Below are 11,263 nucleotides of genomic sequence, written 5' to 3'. Positions count from 1 at the left end.
AGATTTGATTATCACTCGACTACTGACTTCTGGGATTATCTCAGGAAATTATTTCATATATATATATATATTCATATATATATTCATATATATTCATATATATTCATATATATTCATATATATTCATATATATTCATATATATTCATATACATATATGGTTTTTTTTGTTTTGTTTTGTTTTGTTTTTTGTCTAATGGCTTTCCTGGTAGAGTGAAGGGTTAAAGAGCTTCAGCGTGGCCCCTCCATTCTTCCCTGACCCCCACCCTGAGGCTCAGAGGCAATGAAAATGGAGAACATTGATTGCACAGGTTCTTGAACTGGTGGAGGCAACACCCCAGGCCGATGAAAGCTTTAGCTTTTCGTCGCTGTTTCCCTCAAGGACTGGAGCAAGTTGCCTCCGTTTGCCCCTCCATCAATGGAGGATTCGTCCACTCAACGAACTGACGTGGAGCTCCGGCGGGTGCCGGGTACCGTTTCAGGCCTCCCACCCGCCCTCGCTTGGCATCCTGGGGTTGTTAGAACGGCTCGTTTTTGGCTTTGGGGACTTGAAGCTGCTTGTGGAAAAGAGTGATGCTTGCAAACCAACAACAAGAAGGGGCCCTGGAGACCCGTCCGCGGCGAACGTCGCGGTGCAGCGGGACCCTCGCCCGCCAGGTGACCTCAGGCCCGGTTCTCCCGTGCGCGCCGCAACAGGTCTCGGGGCGGAGAGGGGCGGGGCGGGGCGGGGCGGGCGCCTGGGTACCTGCGGCAGCCGGCAGAGGGCAGCCAGGGAGCGCGCCCGGCGTCAGGGCGGACCCCCGCCCCCCACCCCTCAGGTGAGTGTGGCCAAAGTGGGGCCGCCTTCCGTCCGGGGCCCAGTCTCGGAGGGCCGGGGGGTGCGTCTGGCTCCCGGCGGGGCGGCCGCGGAGCGGCGGGCGGGGCCTGGGAGCTCTTGGCTCTCGGGGCGGGGGGAGAGCCCCGGGGGCCGGCGGGGCGCTGGCAGGCCCTGGCGCCGCGCTCCCCTCCCCGCCGCGCTCGCCGCCGGTCTCTCCCGGAGCCCGGGCTGGACCCGAGCGGCCGCGGGCAGCGCCCGGGCCCGGGCCCCGGGACGGCGTGCGCTCGGCGTCTGGCCCGCTGCCGGCCCGGGGCCCTTCGCGGAGCGGGTCGTGCGCCCCGAGCTGGGGGGCGGCGGGGGCGAGGCGGGGGCGGCCGCGGCGGGGAGGGGGAGGGCGGGCGAGTGCGGCCGCCGACGCCAGGCGGCGCTGGGGTGAGCGTTCCCCGCGAGCGAGTCAACAAGTGCCGTGTTTACCGAGCACCCGCCGCGGGTTGCGCCGCCGGTTGCCCCGCCGGGGCGCGCACGTGCGGCGGGAGGGGCCTCGGTGTCGCCGCGCCACTGCCCCTCTGCGCTCGACCTTGCCCTTGTTGAGGATCCCGCTCTCCAGGTGATAGGCTTGGGGCTCCGCCGTGGGCCCCGGCCCTGGACGTTTGGGCCTCGCCCGTAGTTAGGTGGTCGGGAGTGGGATTCCCATGACACGTTGGTGCCCAGGAGCGTGTGAGTGCGGGATGGAGGTGTTTCTCACTGGCCAGACGGGATTCTTCTGTGACTCTGCCCACCTCTTTCGGCCTGAGAATCTTGCCCTGGGTTTGCTTTCTAACTCTCCGGAAACCCACTCCAGCCACCTGTTTTTCCCAGGTAGAAGACTTGGAGGAAGTGTTGAAACCAGGGTGCCTCGCTGCTTTCGGGATGAAGGCTCTGGGCTCATAGTGGTGCCTATGACACAGCACTATTGCGGCGGAAGCCCCCTTTCTTCCTTTCTTGGGCTCTAGCAAGGGCTCTGTTGGGAGATCTGGGACGTTTGTCCCTTGCCTGGCTGGAAGGCTGAGGACCTGATTTTCCCGTCTAGGTGGTCTGTGTCCCCCCCCCCCCCCAACTCCCCAGGTTGTTCTAAGGACAGGTGTGATGCAGAAGATGGAAATCCATCCTCAGTGAGATCAGGGCCAGGGAGATTGTGGTGACAGATCAAGTTCCATCTGTGCTGCTCCATGGGAACCTTTGATCTTCCTAGCAGCTGGGGGTTGGAGGAGGCAGGGGTGGCCCTGTGGCACCCTGCAGAGCTAGGGCTGCAGCCCCTCCCCACTTCCTTGAGAGAATGTGCCCCTACGGGGTCTCCACGCCCCTCATCCTCCTGCCTGTGACATCCACTTGGCTTCCCATCTCTTGGGGGGGAAAACACGTATCGGAGCCCTAAGCTTCATTTCCTCTTTTCTCTCGCTGTCACATTTTCCAGACAAGTGCTCTGCACCTGCTGCCTGCCTCTCAGCTGCACGCCTCCCCTCTTAATCCTCTGCAGCCTGGCGCAGCCTGGCCCCACCACTTTGCTGAAACTGCTTTCCTGAAAGTCATCTTGTTTCCAAACATTGCTCATTTGCTGGCCTCGTCCTTCTGCCTGGGGAGCAGACCCCCGTGTGCTTGTGTCTTCTCTGCAGCTTCTTTGGTGTGATTTCTGGGGTACCCCACTCTCCTGGTTTTGTCCTTCTCCATTGTTCTTTCTCTTTGGACCCCTCTTCCCTCTTTAGCGGGGTGTGTTTTGAGGTGCTGTGCTTAGCCTCTGCAGGAGCTGTCTCCGGGAGCCCTCAGGGGAGCTGCCCTCTCTGGGTTCTGGCTCCAGTCCTGGCTCCTTGGATGCCCCGGGGACACCCCAAACTCGGCACCTTGGAGTCTGGCCTTCTCCCAGGCAGCTGCTCTCATTTGCTCCCCAGCAGTGGGGTTCCCTCCCGAAGTGTGTCTGAGCCTCTGCAGTCCATCTGCCAAGTCACCTGTAGACTGACGGTCCCTGACTACTCTGTCTGATCTTCCTCCGCTGAGAAATCTTCAGAGGCTCTGGGTTCCCTCCCGCACAAAGCCTAGCTCTTCTTCCCAGATTTGAAGGCCCCTCGGTCGTGTGTCCTCGCTCTCCCAAACCAGTTTCCAGTCGTGCAACTTCTTCCCTCCCTCTGTGGTCAGCCCTTTTGCCCTTTGGGATCCCGCTCGGTCACTGTTCCCCTGGGAAAGCTTTGGGGAAAGCTGGCTGCACTGGGAGCCCCTTTCTTGGCCTTCCCTGTCTACCATGCCCTCATGCAGCTGTCTGCCTGCTGGTCTCCAACCCTTCATGTCCCTGAAGATCCCCAGGACCTGGCACCCCGTAAACACTCAGTAAAGGAATTCCCACCCCCAGACGTCTGTGAATACCTCCCTGTTGTCCTTCAGGGTCTGGCTGAAAGTCCACCTCCATCCTAGACTGTTCCAGTGTTCCGGATTCCCATCCATCCACACTCCTGCTGGGTTATTGATGGATTCATTACAGTTTGTGCCACCCAGTTTAATACTTTGTTCTCTGCCATTAGCCTCCAGTTGTATCATGGGCGTGAGATATGCTTTTCCGGCTCGTGATCATAGCAGCTGTTTATTGAGTGGTCATTAGGAATGGGGCGGTGTGCTGATCTTTCCAGGCAGTTCCCTTGTGTGTGTTATCCTCTCAGTGCCCAGAGGGGTGGGCACTGCGATTATTGTCTCGTTCTGCCCCTGAGGGCTCAAACCCAGAGAGCTTCAGGGACCTACCTAAATCACACAGCTTGTAGGTGGGCAAGGGTGGAGGTTGGGACTCGGGTGTCTGACTCCCAAGACTTTTTCAATGCTAGGATTTGCAGTTCGGGGAAGCGTATGTATGCTTCAGTCCAGGACGTGTTCTGTGTCCTCTTGGCACCTGGCCCAGGTGTGTGGGATGTGTTGGTGGCCTGGTCAACTGGTTGCTTGGGGACTCCAGGAAAGGACTTAGTAACAGAACAGATGGTTAATGGTGGGATAAGTGACTCAGGGAGGCTGTGACATCTGCCCCGAGGCCTTAGAAACAGCCTGTCTATGTGTTTGTCTCCGTGTGTGTGCGCGCACATGTGTCTTAAGTAAAAGTTGTGCTACAGAGAACCCTGCAGCGCCCGTGGATAGTTTGGGTCTTTTCAGTCCCTGAAGGCAATTTTACGTGCTTTTTTTTTTTGGTAAACAAAATCAACCCCACCCTCCCAAACAGTAAGGCCTTCAACTAAGTTTCCGAGTCCTTCCTTCCCTCTGCAGGTCACTGTCATATTAAAATGAGTTCCTGCTGTGAAATACAGTTGCCATGGACACCACTAGTGTGAGGCCCTGAGTCTCTTGCTCCTAGGTCTCTGCACTGTAAGCTTCCAGGGGCTTTTTCCGTCTTCTTCTCCTAAAAACACACACTCCTACGTTTCACAATCCTTTTGCGTGGACGTTAAAACATTTTGTTTTTTCAGGCAGCGATTTCTGGGCCATGTCGATGCTCTGGCAGCTTGTCACTGGCCTGCCGGCACATACCGTTAATAATAACTCGAGAACAGTGCCCCTGGTTTAGGTCATACTTTGAGTGGCATCCATTGAACAGTGGCTGTGGCCGCGGCACATCCTCGGGGACCGGGGAGGCAGAGGGAGAGAGCGGTGTGGTGTGGTAGGGAGGGCTTTTGGGTGCAGGTCTGCTCCACTTGGAGGTGGTGACATGGTTTGTCTTCAGCTGCTGTGTCCTGTGTTGGAGTCTTGCTCAGCTCTCCCGGCAGGGGCCGCCCAAAGCGGGGTGCCTCAGGGGTGCGAAGAAAGGGTGCCTTTGGCAGTTATCATAGCTACTGACGTTGATGGAGCATTTACTGTGCGCGGACACCGTTCCCTTATTTAATCCTCAACCAAGCGAAGTTAAAAGTGCTATTGCTGGGGCGCCTGGATGGCTCAATCAGTTAAGTGTCCTGATCTCAACTCAGGTCTTGATCCCAGGGTCGTGAGTTCAAGCCCTGTGTTGGGCTCTGCGCCGGATGTGAAGCCTGCTTAAAAAAAAACAAAACAAAACAACTATTATCCCCATTTTATATGTAAGGAAATTGATGTATAGAGAACTTAAGTGCTTGCCCAAGGACACACAGCAATAGTCCTAGGAAGTGTGACTCCTATGGCCAGTACCCTTATTTGGTGCCACGCAGAAGCTGGAAGGACTATGTTGAAAGAACGAAAGGGTGAATTGGAGAGGTGGGGCAGGTTGTCTTTCTCAAGATTGGAGGCCTAAAGCAGCAGTTTTCAAACTTTTTTTTTTTTTTAGTTTACAACTTTTTATGTCTTACGGGCAAAAGACGGTGGTGAAAAAGCATGTACTAGAATGTTTATAGCAGCACTATTTGTAATAGCCAAAGAACTGGAGAGCATCCAATTCCCAACTGGCAGTAGGACGGACAAATAAATTGGGGGAGTACACACAGCGGAACATTCTAAGCGAGGATGAACAATGTGCAGCCACATGAAGCAACATGGCTGAGTCACATAAGCCAAGTAATTGAGTTTACTTAGCTTTTCCACAAGCAGCGAATGTTCAGACTGCACAGTTTTTCACAGTTGCAAACTGCCACAGAGACTGTCCCAGAACTTTCCACCTGTGCACACATGCCGGCGGTTCTTTAGGGCAGATCCTGAGCAATAGAATCCCTGTGCCATAGGGCAGGTGCATTTGTCATTTCAACGAATTGATGTCCACTGTGACATTCCTTTCCCAGCCTCAGATCCCATGGCTTCATCAATCCGATCCCTGTGAAATTTCCTCTTGTCAGTTTCAGGCAGGCATTTTGGTCTCGCTGGCATATTCTGTGCCTTGGTTTTGTTCCATTGCGCTTCCTTCCTGATCATCACCCAACAATGCGATGGCCCGTCCCTGGTCACTCTAAGCACAGCTAAGCACAGGCCAGATGGCCCCCCCTCTTGGCTACTCTGTGAGGGGACTCTTGGCTAGGAAGGAGGCCCTTCTAAATCCAAGATGCCACATTTCTGGGAGTCGTAGGATGTATAATCAGTGAATGAGAAGGGGGTGGGGACCAAGCAAGAGGGAACTTTATAAACTCCGGCATCATCTCAGCTGCTTCGACAATCAGATCCAAAGATGAAAAAGCACTAACACATAAAGTAGTCATGAGCACAGCTATGTGAGTCAGGCAGGGCTGGGTATATATATATTTTTAAGTTTATTTATTTTGTGAAAGAGAGAGAGGGAGGGAGGGGCAGAGAGAGAGGGAGAGAGAATCCCAAGCGGGCTCCGTGCTGTCAGCACAGAGCCCGATGCGGGCCTCGATCTCATGGGCTGTGAGATCATGACCTGAGCCAGAATCAAGAGTCGAAAGCTTCACCAGTGAGGCACCCGGGCACCCCCCAAGGCTGGATATTGATGATCATTCACTCTCCTCACCAGTAAACACACCATAACTTTGTAATGATGCCAACAGCCATTACTGCAACACCCAACCGATTAACTGCTCATGCTATACTAGGTGCTTTTACATAAGGTGCTCTCTCCGTAACGGCGGTCTTGCATAAGGTGCTCTGGTATTTTTAGCAGCATATAACTGCCATACGAAAGGAGATGCTCTCCCAGCGAATGCCACTTACTTTACAGGCTGGCGTGGTCCTTGAAATGCCGATGTTTTACAGGCAGCTCATTGCTGTCAGAGGGTTGAGGATGTCTGTGCCGAGGGCTATAACACCAGCTGTCTTCTGCCATTTCTCCGGGCCAACTTGACACCCCACAACCAACAGAAGGTGATACGCATCGCCTCGCTGGCCCCCAGGCATCACGGCAGTGAGAAAAGGGCCACTTCACTGACTTGGCAGATCCCAACAAGCCACATCCTAGCTTAGCAAGCTCTCTCCAAACCCGTCAGAGTGGCGGGGGACAGGAAGAAACCAGAGCTGATGGCCCTGCTTGCACATCCCCAGAGCTTCCCACCCCCTCCCTCCCGCCAGACCCTGGGCACCCACTCTCATGTCACCTCCCAGTTGTCACTAGAAATCCAAAGTTCCAGGTACAGTGAAGTCAAAAGTATGGTGTGTCTGTATTCATGTCCTGGGGTTAGGGTCACTGCTGCCTTTCTTCTGGTTTTGCTAAATCTTATCCGCACACACAGAAGTACACACATTAAAATTGATGAATTTTGAGGGGCGCCTGGGTGGCTCAGTTGGTTAAGCGTCCGACTTCGGCTCAGGTTGTGATCTCACGGTCCGTGAGTTCGAGCCCCGCGTCAGGCTCTGTGCTAACAGCTCAGAGCCTGGAGCCTGCTTCCAATTCTGTGTCTCCCTCTCTCTCTGCCCCTCCCCCGTTCATGCTCTGTCTCTCTCTGTCTCAAAAATAAATAAATGTTAAGAAAAAATTAAAAAAAAAAATTGATGAATTTTGACAATGCGGACACACCTATGTGACCAACACCCAGCTAAAGAAAACAAACATTACCAGCCTCCCAGAAACCTTCCTCGTGCCCAGGAACCCCCTACACCGACTTCCAACACCTTTATATAAACGGAATCCCATGGTACCAGATGTGCGTAGCCAGGAGGGGTGGCCGTTTGATACAAGGAAACTTTCCTCGGTGGGTCTCTGAGCTCAGTTGGACTGAGACATGTTCTCCACATAGTGTTTTGCATTTAAGGGCAGCTTGTGTAGGTAGAAATTCTTCCCTTTTTTGAGCTGAGATCTGCCTCTTTATTGTTCTGCCTCTGAGTCTGTCCTTTTGGAGCCATTTCAAACAAGTCTTCCTTTCTACAAGGCGCAGGATTTTCACTGATGCAAGATCCCTCTCATGCCTGACTCCTCTGGGCACAAATACTCTCTGCCTAAAGGCGTCCTTTGTAGACTATGGGCTAATTCGGGTCATGCATTCCAGATCCTAAAGTGTGCTGGGCACCTGGTTCATCAGCCAACCTCCTCAAGTTTTGCAGAACACGGCCCTCTGCCCCTGATGCTGCTTGACCACGACGTAACACTTCTTCAACATAATGGTCTTTTGAATCACAAAAATAATTCATGTTGATCGTGGAAATTTAGAAAACACACAAAAACACAAGAAAATAAAAGCCAGTGACTCCGAACCCCCAGAGATAACTGTTGTTTAATGTTTAAAAATTGAGATCATTCTATGTTAGTGATTTTACAACCTGCATTTTGTTTATTCATCCATAACAATAGTGACTGACATATATGTAACACATTTTTCTTTGTTCAGTGTCCTCCTCCTCCTCCTCTTCCTCCTTCTTATCATTATTATTAAACATAAAGAAGTTTCTGTGTGGTATTGTGGGCTGAATGTTTCTGTTCTACCCAAATTCATGTGTTGAGGGACACCTGGCTGGCCCAGTCAGAAGAGCATGCAATTCTTAATCTCAGGGTTGTGAGTTTGCACCCCATGTTAGGTACAGAGTTACTAAAAATAAAATAAAATTTAAAAAGTTCATATGTTGATGCTCTAACCTCCAGTGGGATGGTATTTGAAGATGGTGTGCTCAGCAGGTAGTTCCGATTAGATGAGGCCATGAGGGTGGGGCCCTCATGATGGGATTAGTGTCCTTATAAGAAGAGAGACCAGCTTCCCCCCTCTCCCTCTCCCTCCCTCCCACTCTGTCTTTCTGTCTCTCTCTCTCTCTCTCTCTGCTCTCCTTGCACAGACGAAAGGCCAAGTGAGCACACAGCAGTCAGTCCCCTGTCTGCCAGCCTGGAAGAGAGCCCATACCAGAAACCAAGTTAGGCAGCACCTTCATCTTGAAACTTCAGCCTTCAGAACTGCAAAGAATCAACATCTGTTGTTTAGGTTGCCCAGTCTCTAAGGCAGCCTAGCTGACTGATAACTGTGGCTAAGTCCTTTCATTTATGATTTCTTCCTCTGCTTGAGGGTTCGCAAGGACTTCCCCACCCCAAGGTCAGATAAATATCCACCTGTATTTTCTTCTGGTTCTTTATTTGGTGTCCGCTTTTCCATTCACCGCTCCCTTTTGCGTTCAGCTCTAATCCGATCGAAACTTATTTTGGTTTATCATGTAAGATAAGACCCTGATTTTATCGCTTTACAAACTGTCACCAGTTCTTTCCATTTAATTTCTTTTCCCACCAGCTATATTTTAAGTTTAAGTGGATTTTTTGAGTATATGTTACAATCCTGTTGTTCAAAATTCAACAGATACGATTGTACACCTGAAACTAACATTACACTATGTGTTAACTAACCGGAATGAAAATTAAAACTTAAAAAAAAAACCCTACAAAATTCAAAAGATACAAAAGACAAACAGTGAGATTCTCCCTCTCTTATCCCTTAGCTTCCCGGTTCCAGAAAGGTGTTACTAGGAGCTAGGCGTGACTAGGTTATAGATTTTGGTTTTGGACCCTAGAAATCCTTCCCCCTCCTTCCAGATGGGGGCTTTATTATAGTGCACAAACGTATAAGCTTCCAGGCTTTCTGTTTCTTCCATGACCTGTCTCTTTTTCCTCTACGATTACATTTTTTATTTTTATTTATTAAAAAAAATGTTTTAATGTTTATTTATTTTTGAGAGAGAGAGAGAGAGAGTGCAAGCAGGGGAGGGGCAGAGAGAGGGAGGCATAGAATCTGAAGGAGGTTCCAGGCTCTGAGCTGTCAGCACAGAGCCAGACTTGGGGCTCAAACTCACATACCATGAGATCATGACCCGAGCTGGAGACACTTAATGGATTGAGCCACCGAGGTGCCACCAATTACATTTTAAAAAATAAATTTTAACATCCGGTAGTGCAGATTCTTTGTTGAAATTTGCTTGGCTATGCTTGCCTGTTTATTCATTCTATATGAAATTTATAATCATTTCATTGTTTTTCTACAAATATCATTTCATTGTTTTTCTACAAATATCAAATATAATTTGGAATTATATTAAATGTATAAAATAATAACTGCATCGAGTTTTCCTATCTAGAAATATGGTCTGTCCTGTATTTATTTATGCTTTCTTTCCAGTCATCTCTTCTTTTGTAGCGTGCAGTAAAGTTTCATAGATTTCTTTATGAAGACTGTAAACATTTCTTCTTTAGTTTGTTCCTAGGTGGTTTATGTTTTTTGTTGCTTGGGAATAGGATCTTTTTTTTTTTAATAAACATTTTATTTTCAACTGGATATGTTGGAATATAAGAAGTTATTTAAAAAATTATTGTGAGGGGCATGTGGGTGGTTCAGTCGGTTAAGCATCCGACTTCGGCTCAGGTCACGATCTCGCGGTTCTTGAGTTCAAGCCCCGTTGTGGGGCTCTGTGCGGACAGCTCACAGCCAGGAGCCTGCTTTGGATTCTGGGTCTCCCTCTCTCTCTGCCCCTCTCCCGCTTGCGCTCTGTCTCACTTTCTCTCAAAAAGTAAACATGAGAAAAATTTTTTTGAATTATTGTGAAATGGACATATAAAAGAGCACATAAAACATTTTTTTTACAGTTTAAATAAGAATAATAAAGCAGACCTATGCCTAGCCAGCTTAAGAAATAGAACACCTTTAGAAATTGCTTTTATGCCTCTCCTTAAATGGATCTCCCTCTTTCCCTACCGCCTGGGGATGCACTAACCTGGATTTTGTTACAGTTATTAACCTTCTGTCCTTTATAGCTTTCCCGTATGGGTTTATGTCCTTAAACAATCCATTGTTTGCCTTTTGTATGCGTTCGAAGTTTTATCAATTGAATCACACTGGATTCCAAATTTTATTTTTACTTACTGATTTACTTAAAGTTTATTTATTTTTACACTTGATCTTAGCCAAAAGGCTGAGAAGCAATTAAAGTTTATTTTTAATTTTTATTTATTAAACATTTTTTTCAATGTTTATTTTTGAGAGACAGCGTGTAAGTGGGAGAGGGGCAGAGAGAGAGGGAGACAGAGAATCCCAAGCAGACTTCACCCTGTTAGCGCAGAGCCCGACGTGGGGCTCAATCTCACGAACCATGAAATCATGACCTGACCCGAAATCAAGAGTTGGACGCTTAACCGACTGAGCCACCCAGGTGCCCTTATATATATTTTCTCTCACATGTCTTACTTCTGTTAAGAGTGGAATTGCTGGGTCATAGGTTAGGCCTAACTTTTTTTTTTTTAAGAATCAGGTCCATTCAGAAAAGCACACACATCCTAAGTGTACTGCTTGAATAATTTTTGCAAAGTGTACGCAGCCACCTAGCCATCATCCAGGTCAAGGGGTGGGATCTTGGCCCACGCTGGGCCAGTCAGCTGGGCTGTCCATTCTGGGACCTGGCACTTGTGCCGAATGAAGCAAGGAGGGAAAGGATTCTGCAGGGGAGCTGAAGAGACTCTGAGGCCGGGACTCCCGTGGCTACTAGTGTTCCTGTTTCCTTCCACTTCAGCTTCAGCTTTGCCATGGAGTCTGAGCTATCAGGTGTCCATCCCGCCCATGGATTCCTTTGTGCTT

At 49.9% G+C, this 11,263-nt stretch overlaps 1 protein-coding gene across 1 annotated transcript in view; it reads left to right on the top strand.

The window, feature by feature from the left end:
• Positions 1-738: 738 nt before the first annotated feature.
• Positions 739-11,263, top strand: part of RPH3AL (rabphilin 3A like (without C2 domains)) — a 144,855-nt gene continuing 134,330 nt past the window's right edge. The window contains 1 exon segment of the mRNA XM_053212339.1: positions 739-816. The gene's annotated coding sequence lies outside the window, so the exon portion shown is untranslated.

This window comes from Acinonyx jubatus, chromosome E1 (genome assembly GCF_027475565.1).
Source record: "Acinonyx jubatus isolate Ajub_Pintada_27869175 chromosome E1, VMU_Ajub_asm_v1.0, whole genome shotgun sequence".
NCBI lineage: Eukaryota > Metazoa > Chordata > Mammalia > Carnivora > Felidae > Acinonyx > Acinonyx jubatus.
Note: the sequence above shows the minus strand (reverse complement) of the source record. Positions and strands in the feature narration are given on the sequence as shown.